Source organism: Zea mays, chromosome 4, assembly GCF_902167145.1.
Source record: "Zea mays cultivar B73 chromosome 4, Zm-B73-REFERENCE-NAM-5.0, whole genome shotgun sequence".
NCBI classification, from domain to species: Eukaryota; Viridiplantae; Streptophyta; class Magnoliopsida; order Poales; family Poaceae; genus Zea; species Zea mays.
Window position 1 is genome coordinate 73,304,087 of NC_050099.1, and position 10,878 is coordinate 73,314,964.

Below are 10,878 nucleotides of genomic sequence, written 5' to 3' on the forward strand. Positions count from 1 at the left end.
CCAAAATGCACAGGATACCCACATTCTAGTGACAGTCAATTAGTTATTTTCACTACATTAAAAACTATGGTTACTGGTTGGTGCTTTTGAAAGTAATCAAAACAGATACTACTTAAATTATGATATTGTATTTTATCATATTTTTCTGTGCCACAACTTCAATTGAGCAAATGGTATCCAATCATTGTTAAGTGATTTTATCAGACTAAATTCAACAAACTAACAGTTTATTTCCATTTAAGTGTGTCATTATCTCTAAACTGAGACTTATGCACTTAGCTCCAATAATTTAGACCACCAACACCTTTTTTTGACGTTTAAGTTAAAATAAAGTATAATATTTTTTATCAATTTAATAAATGGTATATAGACTATTTTGTTATAATATTAAATTTATTTATGTGTAGAATAGAACCTCACATATCGCTCTATCATCATCATTATTAGGACTGGACAAAATACTCGTGGCTCGTGAGCTTACTCGACTCGTGGTCAGCTCGACTCGGCTCATTTCAATTTTGTCACGAGCTAAGCTAATATCTCAGCTCGTTAGCTCGAATGAGCTAGCATTTATCTGCAAAATAAATCCTATATATGTATTGGATGAATTAATAAATGATAAACTATATTAATTTAGGGTTTAAATGATGTGATGTATAAAATTATTAGTATTGTTAGTCTTTTCTAGTGTTAAATTAATATGAAATTAAATAGCAATTGATTATATTGTTGTATATACACATGTATACTATTTTTTGTTGTGGCTCGAGCTCGCAAACGAGCCAAGCTAGTTCTCTAGCTCAGTTGCTTAACGAGTCGAGCCAAGCCAGCTCGTTTACTTAACGAGCCAGCTCGAGCTCGATCGAACCGAGCTGGCTCGATATCCACCCTATTCATTACACTAATGGTAGAATCTGACCTGCCACAACAAATACCATCACAACCAATACCATCAAAGAGAGAGATTCAAATCCAGCATGACAATTAACTTTATCACATTTATTATTTTTGGCCATGGAATCTAAAAACAGAGCACCATAACAACGATCGGTAAACTTCCTAGAAAGAAAAATACATTCCTGACAATAGCAAAGACAACAATCCTAAGAAAGCGGCAATAACGAATCGATCGTGACCTTGTGAATTTTCAGGGAAAAGAAAGAAAAACGAAAACATCTACCACAGATCCCAGCAAAAATCAGTGAAAACAACTGAATACCGAATGTATACTAATGTAGCGAATTTTCAGGGGAAATTACTTTAACTAGACAACATGAAAACCTCTACTACAAATCCGAGCAAAAAAAGTTAGTGGAATAGTTGCCAGAATGCCTATAATAAAAGACGGTGCATTAAATACGAAAATCAAGCAATGGATGATATAGGCAACAGAACAGGGGAAAAAGTTAACCAAAGTAAATAGGTAAGCTTGACAAAGTTAACCAAAGTGAATGGTAATCAGAAACTAAATTAGAATACTAAAATTAATTTACGTTCACACTGCATTCTCAAAGGGGTAAAATAGCAACACGTTTGAATTCAAAATGTCACTAATGAAAAAACAAATAGATTACACAATGCCACGCAAAAAGAAACTGATGTTGGTGCTGCATGGAAAAGTACATGAGAATTCAAACCATTACAGTTACAAGTTTGTGCAGATTTGGAAGTACAATGTTCCTTTACTGAACAATGTTGGCAAGGATGCTTACACATGAAACCAATAAAATAGCTCATGGAAAGTTCAAACATCCAGTAGCAACAGTGGTATTGGCAACAGGGAAAAAAAGGATACCAAATTTATAGTTGGTAACCTTGGCAAAGTTGCCTGAAAAGATTATAATGGTAATCAGAAACCAAATTAGAATACTACAAATTAATTTACATTCACACTACATGCTCAAAGGGGCTAAATAGCAACACACTTAGATTCAAAATAAGGCAAAAACTCACAACCATGTCACTAATGAAAAAAGCAAACATAGTACCCAATTCCCAAAACGAAACAGATTATGCTGCAGCATAGAAGAGTACACGAGAACTCAAACCACTAATTTTGTGCAGCTTTGGTAGTAGAATGTTCTTTTTGTAAACAATGCTGGCAAGGATGCTTATCCATGAAACCAAATAAAATAGCTCCTCCCAAAACGAAACAGATTATGCTGCAGCATAGAAGAGTACACGAGAACTCAAACCACTAATTTTGTGCAGCTTTGGTAGTAGAATGTTCTTTTTGTAAACAATGCTGGCAAGGATGCTTATCCATGAAACCAAATAAAATAGCTCCCGGACTGAAAAGTAAAAACATCCTGTGGCAACAGTGGTATTGGCAACAGGGAAAAAAAGGAAACCAAAATTGTAGTTGGTAACCTTGGCAAAGTTGCCTGAAAAATTACAACGGTAATCAGAAACCAAATTAGAATACTATAAATTAACTCACATTCACACTACATGCTCAAAGAGACTAAATACACACATGGATTCAAAATACAAGGCAAAACTCACAACCATGTCACTAATGAAAAAAACAAATAGATTACACCATGTCACTAATGAAAAAAACAAATAGATCACAACCACTAGAAGTTTTGTACAGCTTTGGAAGTAGAATGTTCTTTTAGTAAAGAATGTTGGCAAGGATGATTATCCATGAAACCAAATAAAAGAGCTCATGGACTGGAAAGTTCAAACATCCAGTGGCAACAGTGGTATTGGCAACAGGGAAAAAAAGGAAACCAAATTTATAGTTGGTAACCTTGGCAAAGTTGCCCTACAATGTAATGAAACAGTTTTTGATAAATGTAAAACATCACAATTTAAACACACCAAACTAGAAAATCTTAAAGAGCATTGCAAATTAAAAAGCAATTAGGGGTACAGAACAAAAAGCAAATTTGACCAGATCATGTTGCAACTGACTTGGCACAAGGAAGACCGCAGCAACATAGCCATAAGCAAACACCAGTTTTGACATTTGAGTGAATTTTAAAGCAGGCATAATGCAGTGGTGAGAGCTGTCTCACTAAGTCACCATTGCCTCCGTTTATACCCCGTCCAGATCCCTCCAGTAACAGGTCTGCTCTTTTTTGGGTAAGTTTAAAGCACATGAGATTTGTACATGCTATTATAATTTATAAGGCACCAGACGGTAAAGAACAAAAAGAAATGAGGATGGGATAGGCCCCCAAGCATTGCCTAAGGGAACCCTTAAACCTACTTTCCCACACCCTTACACGACGACCACATTGCCTATGTGAGCATGGGACAGGCCTTAAATCGTGCTTTGACGTATGGTTAGACAAAGGGATATTTTTACCCAGTCCACATAAATCCACTCCCACTGGGAGTCATAACCCAGGTCACTAGGGTGCTACTCGGAAGCCTTGGCCATCACACTAAGAGCCCTTTTGTGGACCTCCAACTAGAACTTAGAAACAATAGGTTGCATGTAGATTGAGTTACCCTGAACTAGCAACCCACCAGACCCGGGTCACTAGGGTGCTACTCGGAAGCCTTTGCCATCACACTAAGAACCCTTTCATGGACCTCCAACTAGAACTTAGAAACAATAGGTTGCATGTAGATTGCATTACCCTGAACTAGCAAACCACCAGACTGACAGCCTCACAGATTTGGGAGGGTGTCAGGGCAAGTTGGATAACACGAACAAGTTGGGCCTTAAAGCCTTGAAGGTGGTCTTCAGCTTCCTATTTGGTGGCCTGACTTGTTGCAGTAAACCAAAGGAAACTTGAACTTTGAATTGTGGAACTGCTTGGCGTTGTCCCTCTTGCAAAGCTTAAAGTTGATTGTTGCCGTCTTGATGATCTGTATGTAGGGTGACCACACGATGACAGGAAGCCGTCTCATTGTACATCTGCTCCATGGCACCATTCAGGGTGGTATTACGGTACTCCTTGTGCAGGTCGTGGTAACCTGTCCTGCACTGGTAACACAGCCAGATGCCACAGCTCTTGATTGTTGTAGGGTTACACTCAAAGATCTGTGAAAGATCAAGCATGTTTAGAAGCAGACATGATAAAATAAACAAACACTACATTTAAATTTACAGAGAACAAGGGCTTCAAGGGCAAATGATGAACAGAAACCAATTTTCTACATCTCTAGATCATCCCATTTCCCTATTGTCTCTTGGAGGACAATTAGGTTGACTGCAACCTCATCCTCATTAGTCTGGTACAGCTACATCTACCTAGGGCTAGTCAAAATGCCACAAAGAAACTAACTCAACAATGTATGAAATCACAAAATAGTCAAATACTTGATCAGACTGTCACCATAATACCAAACTACCACATCTCATTACGTAGTCTGATTAACAGGGTTCATACAAATCGCAAGCAAGGTGGGCGTGGGGCATAATATAATTGGACAGGGCTACTATGTGACAATTCTAACATTGAACAATGACACAGCTCCAACAAGCTTTTGAAATGCATTAGTCCCTAAATTGCCGAACTAAAATAGAGATATAACTCTTTTAATCCCTATGTTTAGCAATTTAAGGACTAAAATGGACAACTAAAAATTAGTACCTATAAACCAAACACCCCCTAAACCCATAAGAGAATGATAGATCAGCATTAGCAGTAAGAGGTGGAATGGCTGTACCTCGTCTATGGCGAGAATCTGACCGTTGCTCTTAAACCTTCTTGAGACTTGAGCTTCCTCAGATAGTACCTACACGCGACACAAACCATCGTCAAGAATCACACGCAAAAACAACTAGATAACCATGGTATCATAGTCAACGAGACAGTAAGGCACTGACCAGAGCTTGGATTTGGAGCAGACCTCGTTGGTAGCGCAAGCTCCATGCGGTAGATCTTGGGGTGCTCATCAGCGGGGACTGGCAGCGCGCGACCCGCTGCCTGGTACTGATGGAACTGCGGGATCCAAACAAATTACACAAAAACGGCCGAGATCAGCAGCCACGCCGGTAGGAGGAACAAAGCGAGGAGAAGCCACCGTGTGGGCAACCATTCTGGCGAAGTGGCGACTGGCGAAGTGGCGACTGGCGAGCTCCCCGCAGCTGTAGGCGGCGGAGAGGAGGGATTGACACTGCAGCTGACGAGGGAGGTGGGGGAAGTCGAGTGGTATTTATAGTTGGGTGAGGAACCCTAATGAGCCGGGCGCCCGGATGGCTTGACTAGGGCTAGTCTGGTGCGTGGGGCCGCGCAGTGCCTAAGCCGCCGCGGCCGAATCGATCTACACACCTGCGACTTATTATGGTGGCTTAGACCACACACCAAACGGCATTTTACTAATATATACTAGAAAATTAAATCTATGCTAAAATGTTGGGTCAAATAATAGCTCAATCTCAACAACAGTACTACTCCCAAATCCAAACTATAAGTTATTTACGTACATTCTCTAAAATATAGTTTTGGATAATTTTTTAAAAATATAAATAAACTCTTAATACATTTATATTTTTTATAAAAGTATTTTTTTAAATAAATCGATGCATGTAATTATTAGGTTTCAAAACCAAATAACAAAACGGTTATTTATAGTTAAAGTTTTACAATTTTTTTAAAACTTATCAAGACGACTTATAATTTAGATCTAGAGTGAGTACATTGCATTACAATAATTGTGTAGGCAATGTATCCTGATTTTCTCTCTGGTGCATGTAGATAATGATAGGATAATGAGAAATAATAATGCATCAGTTAGTGGGTGTCTACCGGATTGAGCAAAGTGATTTTTTCCTAAAATGTTATATGGAGAAATAAGGTGAAAATATTGCTCCAAAAGGCCTCATTTCCTTTTTTTAATTCCTCGAAACTCTCCTTCTACCCTCTAAACTAAGGGTCTAAAGTAAGGGGAGATCCATAGTTCGTTTTCCCTTTCATGCACATATTTTTCGTGTAACTTGAATATTTTCCCGCCTCTCTGCATATATAACATTGTTGGCATTCATCCACTTCTCTAAGATGTCATTGTGAGGTCAGACAATGGATATGATCGCGACACTGTGGCCCTATACGACTTCATCGAGTTTGTGGGAGAGTGACTGCCCTACCCTAGTTTGTGGGGGTGTGACTGCCATACCCTGCCTACCTTAAGTAGGCGACCTCCACGAGGCTAGGAAAGATAGCAGTTGTTGCACCATGCTAGACCATGGAGATGGAGATTGCAACTGCCACTGCCACACTAAGCTAGTCCTTCATCACTTAGGGTGTGCGTCACTAGTAGGTGAATTGTATCGTCTATTGCGCTCACTACCACCACCAAGAGAGGTGTGCATTGCACCATGGTGAGTAGATGAGCCAGCACACTGTGGGGGAATATATATCCCCAGGTCATCACGAACACTAAAACATATCATGGGACGCCTGATGGGCCTCCCATTGGTTCATCCTACGGGATGGGCCAACAGGTTATAATCAGGTCGAGCGAATTTGATCCAAGAAGATAAAGACCGGCATCCGAGTTATGTGCTACCGAAGCACTGATATCTCTAGTGATGCAGTTGCGCATACCTGAAGAGCTAAGCATTCGGCGGTGACTCGGATGAGAAGGTGATCAAACTTCAGATATGCAGGGCTACAAGCTGCGATTAAGAAGGAGATAAGTAGAGTAGATAATGATCACAACTTGTAAAGGGATAACTCTCTGGTCATGTATATAAGGTCGAGGGGGACCCCTACAAAATCATCCCATCTCACCCTGTCTCACCTGACACCCACCCTCATCGACAACACCTGAGCATCCACAAAACTCACTTGTAATCTTCATACTCCAGACAAAACCCAATACTGTAACACCCTGAATTTGAGGGTATAAAATTTCTTTTCTAATATTCACCAAATTCAGGTGTTACCCTCTCTTTCCTTTCTTTCTTTTTTTCTAAACAATAAAGAATTATGTTTCTTTATATATAAGTGTTAGGGGTAATCAAATAAAACCCTAAGGGAATGGTTGTTGTTGCACTATGCTGAAATACATTTATTTTTGTTTGATGTTGTGCTTAGGTGTACATCTATTTAATTTGCGGCTCTTTCTGGTGAATAAATTTAATTGGGAAGAAACGAGAGGGAATAAAGAAAATAGAAAAGAAGAAAAGCCCACAACCCTCTTTCCCCTTTCCTCTCCCCAAAACCCCACCTCCCTCCCCTGGCCTGCTAGGCAGCCTGGCCGACCTGCCCCCTCCCCTAGCCGGCCCACCCGGTGAACCCCTCCCTGTGGCCCATCGAGGCCTGGCCCGCATGCCCCTCCCACTCCTAGGCTCGCACGAGGGCAGTCCAACTCCTAGCGTCGTGGCCCCCACACCCATCCCAGTAATGCCCCAATGCCCCCTAGCCTGACTCCCTCCCGCCCCTACACACAGCTCAATGGCCAGTGCCCACCCCGCGCTCACTTAGTGCCCCAGCCGCGTTGCATGCCCCTAGGCCCACCCATCAGCTGAGTTGCGGGGCCCACTTGTCATGCTTATTTCCCTCAACTTCCCACTCTCGCTTCGCCTGGTCGCCAAACTCCGAACCCACGGCGTGGGCGCAAACAGACGCCCAAGTCATCTTCGTGCAGTCCCCTCTTCGCCCTCGCCTCGTCGTTAGAGCTCTACCCTGAGGTGAGCATCTGCCCTCCCTCTTCTTACCTGCGGGTCATGCCCCCACCGCGCAAGTCCCGGTCCCAGACATGGCGTGCAGCCTCCTCGGTGCCCAAACTCGACCCTCGGTGCATGCTCCCTCCCTCTAGCCGAACCAACAGTCCTGCCCCAGCTAGCCACGCCCTTATGAGCGACGCCCTGGCCTGGCCGGCGCTCGGCCATTGTGGTCCGTCGTGGGCCCTGCTGGTTGTGCCCTTTCCGTGTAACCAAATCAGCCATGGTCCATCCCCTTCTCATGTTAGTGCTTTTGGCTGAAGGAAGAAGAGAACTGCCCAAGGCCATACTTGATTTGTCGCGGAACCTCCCAAGTTATTGGGCCCACATGCACCTGTCCTTGTCTCAAAGACCTCAGACAGCTATGCATGTGCACCAAACAACTTAACAGGATCTGTCCGAGTGTCCCAAGGACCCCGGATAAACACTTACCGCCAAGATCACATGATTAAGTAAACACAAATCACACACCAACATTTGCAGCGGAAATAAATACTTTATTGCAAAATGATTACAAGTTACAATAAGTTTACATTATACAATTATCGGAGTTGATTACAAAAGAAAGTGTTTCAAAAGAGTTACACTTTGAATTGTTATAAAATATTTGTAATATTGAAATGCGTGCTAGCTTAAGTGACAGTCCTCATTAAAGAAACTATAGAAGGGGTACACTTATGTAAGAAGGTCGAGCCCACCGACACTTAGCACCATCCACAACAGAACAAAATTATAATCTGAAAACAACAGGGAATAAAACCCTGAGTACGCAACTACTCAGCAAGACTTACCCGACTAAAGAAAAGACTCTCAAGGGTATGCTGGTTTGTCGGGAATCAAGGTAAAGCTTATCAAATTTCAAAGACTCATTTTTGCAGAAAAGCTTACTAGTAGTGGATCCTTATGCCAAACTTTTACTTCACAAATTAAGTACTTTTCCTGAATCTAGATTTGCCTGATCTAGAGCATTTGCTTGTCCTACACTAGCTTCCTTTTATTAACTTTAGTTTCACTTGTTATCTACGATGAGGGTCGAAGATCCAGTCTTCATATCCGAGAAGTTCGGCGATCCGAATCGATTAATACCCAGCTGGGGATCTCCAACCACATGACATATGTAGCACTTAACCCTTGCATATGTCAACTCGCCCACGGGTTTCTCTAGACCAGAACGTGTCCCCGCCAACCGAGAGCTCAGTACCCCACCATCCAGCCTCTTGCCAGGTGGATACATGATACTGTCGCCATCTCTCCACTCCCATTGCGGGCCAGCCTTTCTGGTATTGGTCCAGCCGAGGCTAAGCTTACCCATGATGAGGCATGTGGCCAGTTAAAGGGTCCTAGATGAAAGTCGCCTAGAGGGGGGTGAATAGGGCGAATCTGAAATTTATAAACTTAAGCACAACTACAAGCCGAGTTAGCGTTAGAAATATAAACGAGTCCGAGAGAGAGGGCGCAAAACAAATCGTGAGCAAATAAAGAGTGAGACACGATGATTTGTTTTACCGAGGTTCGGTTCTTGCAAACCTACTCCCCGTTGAGGTGGTCACAAAGACCGGGTCTCTTTCAACCCTTTCCCTCTCTCAAACGGTCACTTAGACCGAGTGAGCTTCTCTTCTCAATCAAACGGAACACAAAGTTCCCGCAAGGACCACCACACAATTGGTGTCTCTTGCCTCGGTTACAATTAAGTTTGATCACAAGAAAGAATGAGAAAGAAAAGAAGCAATCCAAGCGCAAGAGCTCAAATGAACACAAATATCACTCTCTCACTAGTCACTATTGATTTGAGTTGTCTTTGGACTTGGGAGAGGATTTGATCTCTTTGGAGTGTCTAGAATTGAATGCTATAGCTCTTGTAATGTGTTGAAGGTGGAAAACTTGGATGCCATTGAATGTGGGGTGGTTGGGGTATTTATAGCCCCAACCACCAAAATATGGCCATTGGAAGGCTGCTGTCGCATGGCGCACCGGACAGTCCGGTGCGCCACCGGACACTGTCCGGTGCGCCAGCCACGTCAGCCAGCCGTTGGGGTTCGACCATTGGAGCTCTGACTGGTGGGGCCTCTGGGTTGTCCGGTAGTGCACCGGACAGGTCCTGTAGACTGTCCGGTGCGCCAACTGTGCGCACTGTAGCGCATTGAATGCGATTGCAGTCGACCGTTGCGCGCGAAGTAGCCGTTGCTCCGCTAGCACACCGGACAGTCCGGTGTGCACCGGACAGTCCGGTGAATTATAGCGGAGCAGCCTCCCATTTTCCCAAAGGTAGCGAGTTCAGCGTCAAGTGCCCTGGTGCACTGGACACTGTCCGGTGGTGCACCGGACACTGTTCGGTGGTGCACCGGACACTGTCCGGTGCACCAGACCAGGGTGCCTTTGGGATGTCTTTTGTTCTCTTTGTTTGAACCCTTTCTTGGTCTTTTTATTGGCTTATTGTGAACCTTTGGCACATGTAGAACTTATAGACTGGAGCAAACTAGTTAGTACAATTGTTTGTGTTGGGCAATTCAACCACCAAAATCAATTAGGAAAAAGGTGTAAGCCTAATTCCATTTCAATCTCCCCCTTTTTGGTGATTGATGCCAACACAAACCAAAGCAAATAAGGAAGTGCATAATTGAACTAGTTTGCATAATTGTAAGTGCAAAGGTTGCTTGGAATGAAACCAATATATTCTCATAAGATATGCATGGATTGTTTCTTTATATTTTTAACATTTTGGACCACGCTTGCACCACATGTTTTGTTTTTTGCAAATCCTTTTGTAAATTCTTTTCAAAGTCCTTTTGCAAGTAGTCAAATGTAAATGAATAAGATTTTGAGAAGCATTTTCAAGATTTTGAGAAGCATAATTGTAAGTGCAAAGGTTGGCGAAGGATGAGTAATTGCGATGGAGTGGAGTGGAAGCCTTTGTCTTCGCCGAAGACTCCAATTCCCTTTCAATCTATGGCCTGGTTTGAAATACACTTGAAAACACATTAGTCATAGCATATAAAAGAGACATGATCAAAGGTATTTTTATGAGCTATGTGTGCAAAACATCAAAAGAAATTCCTAGAATCAAGAATATTTAGCTCATGCCTAAGTTTGTTAAAAGTTTGTTCATCTAGTGGCTTGGTAAAGATCTCCCTTTTGTTGGTGATCCCTAAGAAAATGATACTGAATGGCTATGTGTTTAGCGCGGCTATGCTCAACGGGATTATCCGCCATGCGGATTACACTCTCATTATCACATAGAAGAGGAACTT

At 42.4% G+C, this 10,878-nt stretch overlaps 1 pseudogene across 1 annotated transcript; it reads right to left on the reverse strand.

The window, feature by feature from the left end:
* Positions 1-980: 980 nt before the first annotated feature.
* On the reverse strand, positions 981-5,127 carry LOC103653385 (60S ribosomal protein L18a-like; annotated as a pseudogene). Its single transcript, XR_002269110.3, has 4 exons — positions 4,987-5,127; positions 4,790-4,904; positions 4,630-4,698; positions 981-4,000 (listed from the first exon to the last, which is right to left on the reverse strand). The product of XR_002269110.3 is annotated as a 60S ribosomal protein L18a-like (transcript).
* Positions 5,128-10,878: the final 5,751 nt, after the last annotated feature.